Raw genomic sequence first — 15945 nt, 5'->3', positions numbered from 1 at the left:
TATTCTCTTTGTTCCGAATGTCTATTCTCTTTATTCAAATTAAATAATATTTATGGCCTTATCATAAAACAGTTTTCCGAAACAACATACAAGCGATTTCACAGAAATTGCTCTCATTTCATTCTCTCGCTGTGTTATGTTGACATCTTTTTATTCAACCCTCCCGGTTTCCATCTCTATTTCTTTCTCTATACTAACTCTTTCTCTCTGTCGCTCTCTGAATAAAGTATCACAACATATAAATGTTTACTCGAAATTTGTAAATTTGTATATGTTTACATTCACGCATATTATTTTTATGAAACATTCATGCCCCAAACATAATATATTCTAACATATTAACATATGTGTCCCAAACATTTTGTGTTAGTTTAGGAACATTACATGTTTGCACTTAAATATATTGTGTTTTAAAATTGTGCCCGAAACACATTTTGTTTATATCGGAACATATGAAAAACATATTTTTCTAACAGTGTAGAAATATTTTATTCGGTTCATAATCATGGTTGTCACTCGAGCCACAAATAATCTACCAAGATTTTATTTCTATAGAAAATTTTGTCAAAAGTTTATTTCTATAGAAAATTTTGTTAAAATTTTATTTCTGTAGAAATTTTTGTCAAAATTTTCTTTCTATAGAATATTTTGTCAAAATTTTTATTTCTATAGAAAATTTTGTGAAAATTTTATTTCTATAGAAAATTTTGTTAAAATTTTATTTCTGTTGAAAATTTTGTCAAAATTTTATGTCTACTTTGTCAAACTGAATTTTATACGTATTGGATCGATCTTTTTTGATTTAATATATACCACGTATGGACTTACATACAATTTAGAAGATGGTGTTAGGAGGTTTTAAGATACCTTGCCATCGGCAAGCGTTACCGCAACTTAAGTAATTCGATTGTGGATGGCAGTGTTTAGAAGAAGTTTCTACGCAATCCATGATGGAGGGTGCATAAGCTTCGGCCTGGCCGAACTTACGGCCGTATATACTTGTTTTTTCTAAGATATACCACATATGGACTAACAATTTAGAAAACGATTTTAAGAAGTTTTAAGACTACACAACCCAAGTAATTCGATTGTGGTTGACAGTCTTTCGTAGAAGTTTCTACGTAATCCATGGTGGAGGGTATATAAGATTCGGCCTGGCCGAACTGACGGCCGTATATACTTGTTTTTTTTTTTTTTGACGTGAGGCCTACAGAAAAAAAGGTTTGAAAAACAATGATACCCAGCAAAAACTGGGTAAGCACTAGTGATTCTTCCAGTAATACCAGTAAAACTTACTACATGTAGTATTACCTGGGATTTAAAAATAATAATATACCTGTGTAGACCAAAAATGATTCCTTTTATTAATACCAGTAATTAAAATCATATCTTGATGTCCGGCTTCGAATCCTGCTGAGACTATATTTTTAAATTTATTTTTTATACCCTTCACCACTACTGTGGTACACGGTATAATAAGTTTGTGCATTTGTATGTAACGTCAAGAAGGAAAAGTCTGAGACCCATCGTTTAGTATACCGATCGTCTTAGAATTAAATTCTGAGACGATTTAGTGATATCCGTCTGTCTGTCTGTCCGTCTGTCTGTCTGTTGATGTATTTTTGTGTGCAAAGTACAGCTCGCAGTTTTAGTCCGATTGTCCTAAAATTTGGTATGGGGTCCTGTTTCGGCTCAAAGACGATCCCTATTGATTTTGGAAAAAATCGGTTCAGATTTAGATATAGCTGCCATATATATTTTTCACCGATGTGGTCATAATTGGCGTGTATATCAACCGATCTTCCTGAAATTCCGTACATCCGAATATTTTATGAGTCTCGAAAAACTTGCACAATATCAGCAAAATCGGTTCAGATTTAGATATAGCTCCCATATATAGCTTTCGCCCGATTTACACTCATTTGCCCACAGAGGCCAATTTTTTGCTCCGATTTCGTTGAAATTTTGCATAGGGAGTAGAATTAGCGTTGTTACTATGCGTGCCAAATTTGCTTGAAATCGGTTCAGATTTGGATATATCTCCCATATAAAGCTTTCGCCTGATTTACACTCATATGACCACAGAGGCCTATTTTAACTCCGATTTAGTCGAAATTTTGCACAGGGAGTAGAATTAGCATTGTAGCTATGTGTGCAAAATTTGGTTGAAATCGGTTCAGATTTAGATATAGCTCCCATATATATGTTTTTCTGATTTCGACAAAAATGGTCAAAATACCAACATTTTCCTTGTAAAATCGCCACTGCTTAGTCGAAAAGTTGAAAAAATGACTCTAATTTTCCTAAACTTCTAATACATAGATATCTAGCGATAAATCATAAATAAACTTTTTCGAAGTTTCCTTAAAATTGCTTCAGATTTAAACGTTTCCCATATTTTTTTACTAACATTGTGTTCCACCTTAGTGCATTAGCCGACTTAAATTTTGAGTCTATAGATTTTGTAGAAGTCTATCAAATTCTTCCAGATCGAGTGATATTTAAATGTATGTATTTGGGACAAACCTTTATATATAGCCCCCAACACATTTGACGGATGTAATATGGTATCGAAAATTTAGATCTACAAAGTGGTGCAGGGTATAATATAGTCGGCCCCGCCCGACTTTAGACTTTCCTTACTGGTTTTTTACTAACATTGTGTTCCACCCTTGTCCATTAGCCGACTTAAATTTTGAGTCTATAGATTTTGTAAAAGTCTATCAAATTCTGTTCAAATCGAGTGATATTTAAATGTATGTATTTGGGACAAACCTTTATATATAGCCCCCAATACATTTGACGGATGTGATATGGTATCGAAAATTTAGATCTGCAATGTGGTGCAGGATATAATATAGTCGGCCCCGCCCGACTTTAGACTTTCCTTACTTGTTTTAACTTCTTAACTGGCATATGGAATATATAGACAAGTTGACAGATATGTCCATAGTAGAGTTTACAAGTTCGTTAGCTAACGAAGTACTAACAGAGCATCATGAAAATGGGGGTTAATGTTTTAAATTTAAATTAAACTTCGAAAACTAATCCATTAGAGGCAAACATTGCAACGTTTAAGAGTCATTTAACCAGGATTTATGACAAAGCCACGTTTATTGGCTATTAAAGAAAATACTTTATAACTAGGGTATTTTCGATTGTCTAAATTTTTTTTTCCAAAATCAGTGTCTTGGCTCGGAATCAATACAATAGGGGGTACAGAATGGGGTAGTCTTCCTTGTTTGTGAAACATTGCTTATCTATTTGATTCTTATTAAAATTAGAATTAAATTAGCAAGCATTTATAAAATTCCCTCGTAGTTTTCAACTTTTCTTTAGATGTGCAAATGGAAACGCTCCCATTTATGCCCGAAGCCTCTGCAACAACGACATGCCCGTAACTACAATACAAGTGTCTTCTACTAAAACCACCACTGTGTCTGTGGGTATTCCATTGAGATTTGTTTTAGAGGAAATGATGACTTGATACTCTTCTCAGTTGGTCATTTTTCAGTCGATCGTAAGATTTGGTGAAATCACTGATATTTGATGCTATTAACACAAATCTTTTAAGTAATTCAAGACGCTCATTCACTCGATTCCCTTCCTCCATCTTCCTTAGTGTTTCAGCTCTATGTAGCTGAAATAGATGGCGCTTTTTCTTTGTTTTGAACTTCACCGCCTTGTTTTTCTTTGGTCTGGTTACTAAATCTAAATACAGACAACCAGACGTATTTGATAGATGGACATGTGGACGGACATCTACTCATCATCACAATCACTGTTCGTTTGTTATTGGCTGTCATTGATGGTGGTCATAGAGTTGATCATACAATGTTGTCGATAAAAAATTTACTAAGACTTTTTTGATTGGCGTAATAGAGTGATTTTTTGGACTATGTTTGATATAGGTGTAATGCTTAATGTATTAATTTTTCGCTATGTCATATAAAAGGAGCACGGTTGCCACAGTTGGTAGAATTATACTAAAAATGGTAGATATTTTACTGTTTGGTAACATAGAATTCTTGACATTTTGGTAGATTTTGCAAAACATCTCTCTAAAACTAAGAGATATAAATGAAATTTTAAGAAAATTTTCTATAGAACTCCAATTTTGAGAAAATTTTCTGGAGGAACAAAATCTAGATAAAATGTTGTATACGAATACAATTTTGAGAATACTTTTTGTAAAAATAAAAATTCGAGAACATTTTCTATAGAAATAAAATGTTGAGAAAAATTTAATATAGAAATAAAATTGTAAGAAAATTTCTATAGAAATCATATTTTGAAACAAAAAAATCTATTCTCAATAAAATTTTAAGAACATTTTCCATAGATTTCCATATTTTCCATAGAAATAAAATTTTGAGAAATTTTCTATAAGAATAAAATTTTGACGAAATTTTCTGTATAAATAAAATTTTGAGAAAATTTTCTATAGGAATAAAATTTTGAGAAAATTTTCTATAGGAATAAAATTTTGAGAAATTTTGTTATAATTCAATACCTTTAAAATTTTTCATTTTGGGATTGATCCATACTTTAATGTTTTGAAAAAAATTTCTATTCTCAATAAAAATTTGAGAAATTTTTCTTTAGAAATAAATTTTTGAGAAAATTTTCTATAGAAAATTGAGAAATGAGAAAATTTTCTATAGGAATAAAATTTTGAGATATTTTGTTATAATTCAATATCTTTAATATTGTTAATTTTGGTGTTGATCCATACTTTAAAATTTTGAAAAAAATTCTATTCTCAATAACATTTTGAGATAATATTCTATAGAAATAAAATTTTCAGAAAATTTTCTATAGAAATAAAATTTTAAAAAAATTGTCTATAGAAATAAAATTTTGACAAAATTTTCTGTATAAATAAAATATTGACGAACTTTTCTGTATAAATAAAATTTTGAGAAAATTTTCTATAGGAATAAAATTTTGAGAAATTTTGCTATAATTCAATATCTTTAAAATTGTTCATTTTGGAGTTGATGCATACCATCAAAATCCATTGCGTGTAAATTCTTCCTTCCCTTGTTGGTGCAAGCTAAAATCGTTAAAACATACAATATTCGACATATTTACAATTTAAAGGGGTTATACACCAAAAAATTTGTGACTAATAGGAAGAATCATGCATTCATTCGAAGAAAAAATCATTTTTTCATACTAATCAAAGATTTGATCGAAAACTTCTAAAAAATTTTTTTTTTTAATTTGTTAGATTGTGGTAAAATTTTGGTAGATTATTTTTGGAACGAGTGGCAATCGTGAACAAGAGGCAAATATTTCAGGCAACACAAAAAATCTCTTATCCCAGCCGGAAGTACTTGATTAGAGGAGAAAAGTAATTTCTGGAATTTGCTAGATTGGTTGCCGTTCGTTTTCTATGAGTTTTGTCCCCAAATTCAATTTTGAGCACTTTTGTGTCGGAAAAATTTCATGTTCACGCTCACCGATTTTTTCCGCTTTTCGGCTACAGCTCTTGAGCTATTGAACACAAAAGAAATGTAGCCCATAAAATTATGAATAACTTTCTAGTACATACCAACTTCATACGACCAAAAGGCATCCCAGCAAAAAAAGCGTCGCCAAAAAAGTAGTGAAAATATTCTTTTTGGATCCGGAAGTGGTGCAAAATTGGCGCAGAAGCGATGATTTTAACATGGGCTTGTCATAGGACGGATGTCCACCATTTCAACAGCCGTTGCACTGAATTTGCATCACTTCTTAAGGTGTGATGCGAATCCAGTGAGTTGGATGTGAATAAAGAAATTTTGTAATATTTTGACGAATAAATAATTTTTAATTTTTTTTTTTTCTAGAAAGGATTTAGCATTTTTTTTCGGCAAAATTTAAATAATTTGCACTATTTTATTAATTTTTAATCTGCTTTTAACCCATTTGAAACAATAAAATTTTAAATTTCCCATTAAAAATATGAAACAAGCGAGTTAGAAAAAAATTGACTCAAATGAACTTCCTGTGCAGTTAAAATAAAGAACATCTTTGGGAGGACATTTTTGGAAGTGCTTTTAAAGTTGTGCCTTAAGAAGAACTTCCAATTTTTTTGCTGGGATATTAAATACTTTTATAAATCAGTTTTCGACCGGTATTAATAGGAAAGTCTACAAATTATTATGAGGCTCAAGAAGTAAATCCTGGGGATCACTTTATTTGGGGCTATATAATTATGGACCGATGTGGTCCAATTTTTTATAGTAATTAGAGATCATATGGTTACACAACGTACCAAATTACAACCATATCGGATTAAATGTGATTCTTCAAGAGGCTCCGAAAGCCAAATCTGAGCATCGATTTATACAGGGGCTATATAAAATTATGAGCCGATATGGACCAATTTTTGCGTGGTAGTTACGGTACATATACTAATACAACGTACAAAATTTTAACCGAATCGGATGAAATTTGCTCCTCGAAGAGGCTCCGGAGGTTAAATTTGGGGATCGTTTTATATGGGGGTATATAATTACTGACCGATATTGACCAGTTTTGGCATGGCTGTAAGAGGCTATATACTAACACCACGTAACAAAGTTCAACCTGATCGGGTGAACTTTTATATGGTGGCTATATATAATTATGGACCGATATGGACCAATTTTTGCATGAAAGTTAAAGACCATATACTTACATTACGTACTAAATTTTAGGCGGATCGGATGAAATCTGCTTCTTAAAGAGGCTCTGCAAGGTTAATATGGGGATTATATGGGGGCTATAAGTAATAGATATCCGATATTGCCCATTTACAATACCATCCGACCTATATTGACGTAGCAACTACTTATGTGGGGTTTCAAGTCGTTGGGAAGTTAGCATGATTTCAACAGATGGACGGATGGATATCACTAGATCGACTCAGAATTTCAGCACGACCCAGAATATATGTATATACTTTGTGGGGGCCTTAGACCAATATTTCGATGTGTTACAAACGAAATGACAAAGTCAATATACCCATCATCCTATGGTGGAGGGTATAAACAAACAGGCGATCATTTGCTTGTAAGTGCCTCGTGTGAGAGAAACTTTTGTTGAATTTGACTCATCTTGAAACACCTATACAGTTGGCTGCGGTTTGCTTTCGGACTCATACGCGTAAATCCACGATTCTTCACCTATTACGATAGCATATACGTACATTTTTGGGACATTTCGTTTGGACCAATCCACACGAGCCTTGTTTTGAGCGATTGGCAATTTGCATAAGATCCTACCCGAACAATTTTTTTTTTTTGCCCCACTAATGCCTAAGATTAGGAGCTTCGCGTCTTTTGCATATTTTATAGATGTCAGCCTATATACGTCATAATTTTGTAGGCTAGAAAAATATTATCTTCTTTTACATAAATATTTCAACCATGAAATTGATTTTTTTTTTATTTTCGGCAAAGATGAAATAATGAAGACCAAAATACTTTCATTTATTATACAAAATGTCTACTTTTAATTTTGCTAACTTTATAGTAAATTTTAATGCAATTTTAACTTTTTTTTTGGTTTTTATCTCTTTGTGAATACAGCTTAATAAGGAGATATCCGCTTTAGTTTGGAATAATTATAAACCACTCCCATGATAAATAGTTAAGTGTTTATTTTTATTATTTTTACATTTTAAACCGCCCGATTCTAAGCTCACAAAAGAGCTAACCAAACTAATTATCTTAAGAATTCAATTTATAAAGTTCTTTGCCATGTCTAAAAGGCACGACACTTGAGAATTTTATGATAAGGAAACGTTTTGTGTAGTAAAGTTTATAACGCCAATCCCGAATCTATATTTTAAAGCTACAAGTTCATATATTTTTTTATTATCGACAATTAAATCTTCCATAAAGCAACAATAGCTTCTGGTGCCAGTGCAATAATAATAATTATTATTATTATATAATAATACTCTAGTTAGTAAAAATAGTAGCCAAGACATTTTAATAATCTGACTTGGGATCTATTGGTGACAGCAATTTACTGTGACTTCAATGTTAGTTAATTGGATTTGTCATTGCTGTTAGTTTTTAAATCTCTTGCAATGATAGAAGTTGCAATACTGGTTCACCTTGCCTTATGCCACCGAAGGACAAATAATTATCTAATAAACTATTAAGAAACAAGTATATACGGCCGTAAGTTCGACCAGGCCGAATCTTATGTACTCCACACCATGGATTGCACACTCACAAAAAAAACATGTTTGAACATGGTTTCAGCATCCATTTAATGCTTATATAGAACATGTAATTGTCGCGAAAACCATATTTTTTGTCTTTGTAAAAATAATTTTCGAGCGGAGAAAAATATACACTAATAGAAAATATTGCGTTCCACAATCGTGAACGGACGGTGTCACAATGAAACGGAAACGTTGACAACAAATCAAAACGGAATGTTCACGATTTCGTCCACGGGCGTTCACGATTTCATGAACGGCATTCATTTTTCTTTGGCCAAGAAAATTCTTAAAATAATCGTTAGACGCTGTTATGGCAACTCCGCCGGTGGTTCAATGTGCTAAGGCGATTGTTAACGCGTACGGTGCAGACGACACAGGTTCGAGCCACGGTAGCGGAAATCTATATTTAATTTTGTTTATAAATTCGTAACCATTACGTTTTCAGATCGTGGACGCTGGTTGTTGTTTTGACAACGCATGGAGTCATTTTAACGTTGTCAGACTGACCCCATATGTTCTCAGTTTGACAACACATGTGTGTTGATTCACTTTCATTAACGGATCGTTTTGAAATGACCACTAGATAGGGTCGCGAAAAAAAGTTGATGCGGTCACCCCCCAGTTTTGTAGCATATTCGAAGACAATTTCAGAACACCAAAACTTTTTTTTTCCGTGCACCCTACGACCCCCCGAAATACAATTTATTGTGCTGTGTCGTCATTTGAAGTCCGATTGAAAAGAAACGCATATCGTTGTTCGTGGTTGATCAGGGGCTATATTTTGTGCATTGGTCATTTTTGACTCCGACGTCAAATTTGATTTTCAATTTTTTTATTTCGCTTCGTATTCCCCTATGATGCCCATTTCTTACAACCATTATAAAGATCTTAACAAAATATGAAACTTTTGCTTTTGAAGTATTTACTTATATTCATAAACAAAAAAGTTACAGAGATTTTAAAAAGTCAGTAGGTCACCCTACACACCACCAAATAGTTTTTGTTGTGTTGTCATGATGTCCGATCGAAACCACATGCACATCGTTATTCACACCTACGAAATTAATTTATAAGGCATTTAGAACACAAAACCTGTTTATCTGTAAATTTCTAACGGTACCTTTGTATACATACTCGTTGTTTGCACTATGGCATTTTCTGCGTTATGCAAAGTGCATGTGTTTTTGCAAGAACAATTTGAGAGCCTACTGTTTTAAAATTCTAACAATCACATTCGCTACATGATTTTTTAAGTCTGTCCATATTTTTGTGAGAGAAGGCTGTTGATAGTATTTGAAAAAAGTGAAAACAACAGCCTTCTCTCACAAAAAATACGAAGCGAAATAAAAACATTAAAAATCAAATTTGACACCGGAGTCAAAAATGACCAATGCACGAAATATAGCCCCTGATCAACCACGAACAACGATATGCGTTTCTTTTCAATCGGACTTCAAATGACGACACAGCACAATAAATTGTATTTCGGGGGGTCGTAGGGTGCACGGAAAAAAAGTTTTGGTGTTCTGAAATTGTCTTCGAATATGCTACAAAACTGGGGGGTGACCGCATCAACTTTTTTTCCTTTAGGCCGTGACCCTATCTAATGACCACGCCGTTCATGATTTTTTCTATGGGTGTACGTTAGCCATAAGCATTTAAATGGTTCTCCAATGCCGCAAACATGTTCTATTATTTAAATGAATTAAATTATTAAAGACCATTGCATGGTCGGGAAAATCATGTACCTGACCATTCAATTTTTTTTTTGCAGAGAAAAAAGTATTATTATAGGTTACGAATAGACATGTCTCGAACCATTACATGGTCATAGAGACCATGTACATTGTTCTCGTGACCATTTAATTTTTTGCAGCGAAAAGAATTTTATAAAAACATTGAGCAGGTACATATTGATTGTTTCTTGGAATGTACGGACAATTCATAAGTGGCACGTGGTTTTATGTGAACACAAAAAAGGAAAGTGTAATTGAAAAAAATTTACCTGTTTTTTGTTCTGCAGTTTGATATATGGTATAATTTATTTTTATTTGCAGTTACATGATGTCTGCGTTTGTACATTTGATGGGCACGAAGTAAATATGGAATGATTAACGTTTTGTTGAAATTGAACCAAAATAGAGTGTGTAAAATATGTGATGTTTGCTTGCACGACATTATAAATAGAAATAAACAATGAATTAGATTATAAATAAATAAAAACAATAATTAAAGACTTGCCTGAAATTTGAAATATAGAGGTATTTTGGGACCCCAAATATGTGTGCCGAAATTGTGGTGTATCGGTCCATTTTTTGGAATAACCTCCATATAGACCGATCTCTTGATTTTACTTCTTGGCCGTTTAGAAACTGTATTTGCTATCCAATTTGCCTGAAATTGAAAATATAGAGGTATTTTAGGACCATAAAGAGGTGTGTCGAAAATGGTCCGTATCGGTCCATGTTTTGGTATAAACTCAAACAAAATCCAGAATCTGATCTGGGGTTCATAGGTAGAATCTTTAAGTTTTTCCTTCGAGAAGCGTACTGGTTGAACTGATTTGCTTGGGAGAAGATTTGTCATCAAACTCCCTGAAATTCTATATATTATCAAGTAACCCGCTACGACGAAGAATTTTCAAAGTAAACTATTATATTTGATTCATGGTGGTAAGTATTTAAGATTCGGCCCGGCCGAACTTACTGCTGTATATACTTTTTTAGAGTTTTAGAGGAATCATTAACATCTTTTGTAAGTGTGCAAGAAATTATAAAATAACGTCTGAAATCTTAATTTTCCGATATGGCCCATTTGCAATACTATCCGACTTACATCAATAACGACTACTTGTGCCAAGTTTCAAGTCAATAGCTTGTTTCGTTGGAAGTTAGCGTGATTTCAACAGACGGACGGACATGCTCAGATCGACTCAGAATTTCACCACCACCCAGAATATATATATACTTTATGGGCTCTTACAGCAATATTGCGACGTGTTACAAACGGAATGGCAAAGTTAATATCATGGTGGAGGGTATAAAAATAATCGTTGCCAAGGAGATTATTGTATATTACTTTCCCTCTTACGTCTCATTTTAGACAAATTTTCTCTACACTTGTTATCAATTATCAAAAATGCTTAAAACATTTTCTTATTTAAATTCACAAATTTCCATATATTGAAAGAGCTCTCAAATTGTTCACAGTTGGGGGGGTATTTTATTACCTTAACACATATGCTGGAATGCGACGACAACCAGCTTCAATTGTTATGTCTTAAAGAGGATAGTTAACCTATTTGGTTTTTTATGATTTTTTTTTTTTTACCGATTGAATATAAATCACTATGGTGTAATTGATTTATTAAAGTAACGTTGTGGTTGTAGCAACGGTATTATGTGAAAATGTACACTTCTTCGTTTGAATAAACCTTGGATGCAATAAACTTTAAAAGCATTTTCATTAAACTGGTTTTAAGAAATTGTGCAAAGAAAAGTTTGATAAAGTTACAATATCGTTCTTGCTATTGTATTTTTGTCTTATGATTTGATTCTTTAATGTTTTGTATAACTACCAAAATACATTCGTGATATATGTAATGGATTTGTAACATATAGGAATATTTGTTCGCGATGTATTTAGTGATTATGCAAAAATATAAATTTCTTCTCGAAATTTGACAATCCAAATTAACATATCCCCATGAAAACGTTATACAATACATAGTTTGGTAGAAAAGGCTAATTATTCTATTCTAGGTTCTCTTTAGATTGCTTACACCTAGTACACAGAAGAAAAGTAAACTGTTTTATAAAAAGAATGAAGTATTGCGTGCGAAAATTTTACTAAATTTTACTACAAATTATGAGATTTCTTTAAATTGCTATCAAGAACCGGAAAATTTAATTCACAGAATGAAAAACTAAGTAAAAGTAAAGAAAAAACAAGTATATACGGTCGTAAGTTCGGCCAGGCCGAATCCTATGTACCCTCCACCATGGATTGCATAGCAACTTGTACAAAAGACTGCCATCCACAATTGCTTGGGTTGCGGTAACACTTGCCGATGGCAAGGTATCTTAAAACTTCTTAACATCGTCTTCTCAATTGTAATTTTGTCTATACGGGGTATATATTAAAAAAAAAACAAGTAAGGAAAGTCTAAAGTCGGGCGGGGCCGACTATATTATACACTGCACCACTTTGTAAATCCAAATTTTCGATACTACATCAAATCCGTCAAATGTGTTTGGTGCTATATATAAAGGTTTTTGTCCCAAATACACACATTTAAATCTGACTCCATCTGAACAACATTTATAATCTTTAGACATAAAATTTGAGTCGGCTAATGGCCTGGCATGGTACACTATGTTAATATAAAACAAGTATATACAGCAGTAAGTTCGGCCGGGCCGAATCTTAAATACCCACCACCATGAACAATATATTAGGGTTTCCTTTGAAATTTCAGGAGGGCTTGAGGACACAACCCGAAGATAAATTTAAAGATTTCACCTAGGTTAGGTTAGGTTAGGTTATGTGGCAGCCCGATGTATCAGGCTCACTTAGACTATTCAGTCCATTGTGATACCACAGTGGTGAACTTCTCTCTTATCACTGAGTGATGCCCGATTCCATGTTAAGCTCAATGACAAGGGACCTCCTTTTTATAGCCGAGTCCGAACGGCGTTCCACATTCCAGTGGAACCACTTAGAGAAGCTTTGAAACCCTCAGAAATGACACCAGCATTACTGAGGTGGGATAATCCACCGCTGAAAAACTTTTTGGTGTTCGGTCGTAGCAGGAATCGAACCCACGACCTTGTGTATGCAAGGCGGGCATGCTAACCATTGCACCACGGTGGCTCGGATTTCACCTATGAGGACTATATCAGATTCTGGATTTATAAGAACCATTTTTGTTTGAGGTTTAGAGGAATCATTAACATCTCTTGTAAGTGTGCAAGAAAATTATAAAATAACGTCTTGATTTTCATGCAATTTTCATGATCAGTGCGCCTTCTACACCCTCAAGAAGTGAAGTCGGTCTATATGGAGGCATTACCAAATGGACCGATAAAAACTTAATCCGATACACGTTTTTGTGAGCCTAGAATACCAGAATATTTACAATTTCAGGCATATCAGATAAAAACTACGGTTTCTAGAAACCCAAGGAGTTAAATCGGGAGATCGTTCTTATGGGGGCTATACTAAAATATGGACCGATACCCACCATTTTCGGCACACCTCTTTGTGACCCGAAAATACCTCTAGATTTCCAATTTCAGGCAAATAGGATAAAAACTTCGGATTCTAGAAGCCCAAGAAGTAAAATTGGGAAATCGGTCTATATGGGGGCTATACCAAAATATGGATCGATACTCACCATTTTCGGCACACCTCTTTATGGTCCTAAAATACCTCTAGATTTCCAATTTCAGACAAATTGGATAAAAAATACGGTTTCTATAAGCCCAAGACCCCAAATCGGGAGATCGGTCTATATGGGGGCTATCCCAAAATATGGACCGATACTCACAATTTTTGGCACACGTATTTGTGGTCCTACAATACCTCTAGATTTCCAATTTCAGATAAATTGAATAAAAACTGCGGTTTCTATAAGCCCAAGAAGTAAAATCGGGAGATCGGTCTATATGGGGGCTATACCAAAATATGGACCGATACTCACAATTTTTGGCACACGTATTTGTGGTCCTACAATACCTCTAGATTTCCAATTTCAGGTAAATTGAATAAAAACTGCGGTTTCTATAAGCCCAAGAAGTAAAATCGGGAGATCGGTCTATATGGGGGCTATACCAAAATATGGACCGATACTCACAATTTTTGGCACACGTATTTGTGGTCCTACAATACCTCTAGATTTCCAATTTCAGGTAAATTGAATAAAAACTGCGTTTTCTATAAGCCCAAGAAGTAAAATCGGGAGATCGGTCTATATGGGGGCTATACCAAAATATGGACCGATACTCACAATTTTTGGCACATGTATTTGTGGTCCTACAATACCTCTAGATTTCAAATTTCAGGTAAATTGAATAAAAACTTCGGTTTCTATAAGCCCTAGAAGTAAAATCGGGAGATCGGTCTATATGGGGGCTATACCAAAACGTAGACCGATAATCACCATTTTTGGCACATCTCTTTATGGTCATAAAATACCTCCAGATTTCAAATTTCAGGCAAATTGGATAAAAACTACGATTTCTATAAGCCCAAGACCCCAAATCGGGAGGTCGGTTTATATGGGGACTATATCAAAACCTGGACCGATATAGCCCATCTTCGAACTTGACCTGCCTGCAGACAAAAGACGAGCTTGTGCAAAATTTCAGCTCGATTGCTTCATTATTGAAGACTGTAGCGTGATTACAACAGACAGACAGACAGACAGACAGACAGACAGACAGACAGACGGACAGACGGACATCGTTATATCGTCTTAGAATTTCTCCCTGATCAAGAATATATATACTTTATATAGTCGGAAATCGATATTTCGATGCGTTACAAACGGAATGACAAACTTATTATACCCCCGTCACCATTCTATGGTGGTGGGTATAACAAGTAAGGAAAGTCTAAAGTCGGGCGGGGCCGACTATATTATACCCTGCACCACTTTGTAGATCTAACTTTTCGATACCATATCACATCCGTCAAGTATGTTGGGGGCTATATATAAATGTTTGTCCCAAATACATACATTTAAATATCACTCGATCTGGACAGAATTTGATAGACTTCTACAAAATCAATAGACTCAAAATTTAAGTCGGCTAATGCACTAAGGTGGAACACAATGTTAGTAAAAAACAAGTAAGGAAAGTCTAAAGTCGGGCGGGGCCGACTATATTATAACCTGCACCACTTTGTAGATCTAAATTTTCGATACCATATCACATCCGTCAAATGTGTTGGGGCTATATATAAAGGTTTGTCCCAAATACATACATTTAAATATCACTCGACCTGGACAGAATTTGATAGACTTCTACAAAATCTATAGACTCAAAATTTAAGTCGGCTAATACACTAGGGTGGAACACAATGTTAGTAAAAAAATATGGGAAACATTTAAATCTGGAGCAATTTTAAGAAAACTTCGCAAAAGTTTATTTATGATTTATCGCTCGATATATATGCATTAGAAGTTTAGGAAAATAAGAGTCATTTTTACAACTTTTCGACTAAGCAGTGGCGATTTTACAAGGAAAATGTTGGTATTTTGACCATTTTTGTCGAAATCAGAAAAACATATATATGGGAGCTATATCTAAATCTGAACCGATTTCAACCAAATTTGGCACGCATAGCTACAATGCTAATTCTACTCCCTGTGTAAAATTTCAACTAAATCGGAGTTAAAAATTGGCCTCTACGGTAATATGAGTGTAAATCGGGCGAAAGCTATATATGGGAGATATACCTAAATCAGAACCGATTTCAACCAAATTTGACACGCATAGCTACAATGCTAATTCTACTCCCTGTGCAAAATTTCAACTAAATCGGAGCAAAAAATTGGCCTCTGTGGGCAAATGAGTGTAAATCGGGCGAAAGCTATATATGGGAGCTATATCTAAATCTGAACCGATTTGGCTGATATTCTGCAGGTTTTTCGAGACTCATAAAATATTCGGATGTACGGAATTTGAGGAAGATCGGTTGATATACACGCCAATTATGACCAGATCGGTGAAAAA

This window comes from Haematobia irritans, chromosome 1 (assembly GCF_050003625.1).
Source record: "Haematobia irritans isolate KBUSLIRL chromosome 1, ASM5000362v1, whole genome shotgun sequence".
Lineage (NCBI taxonomy): Eukaryota > Metazoa > Arthropoda > Insecta > Diptera > Muscidae > Haematobia > Haematobia irritans.
This window is presented reverse-complemented; position numbering follows the sequence as displayed.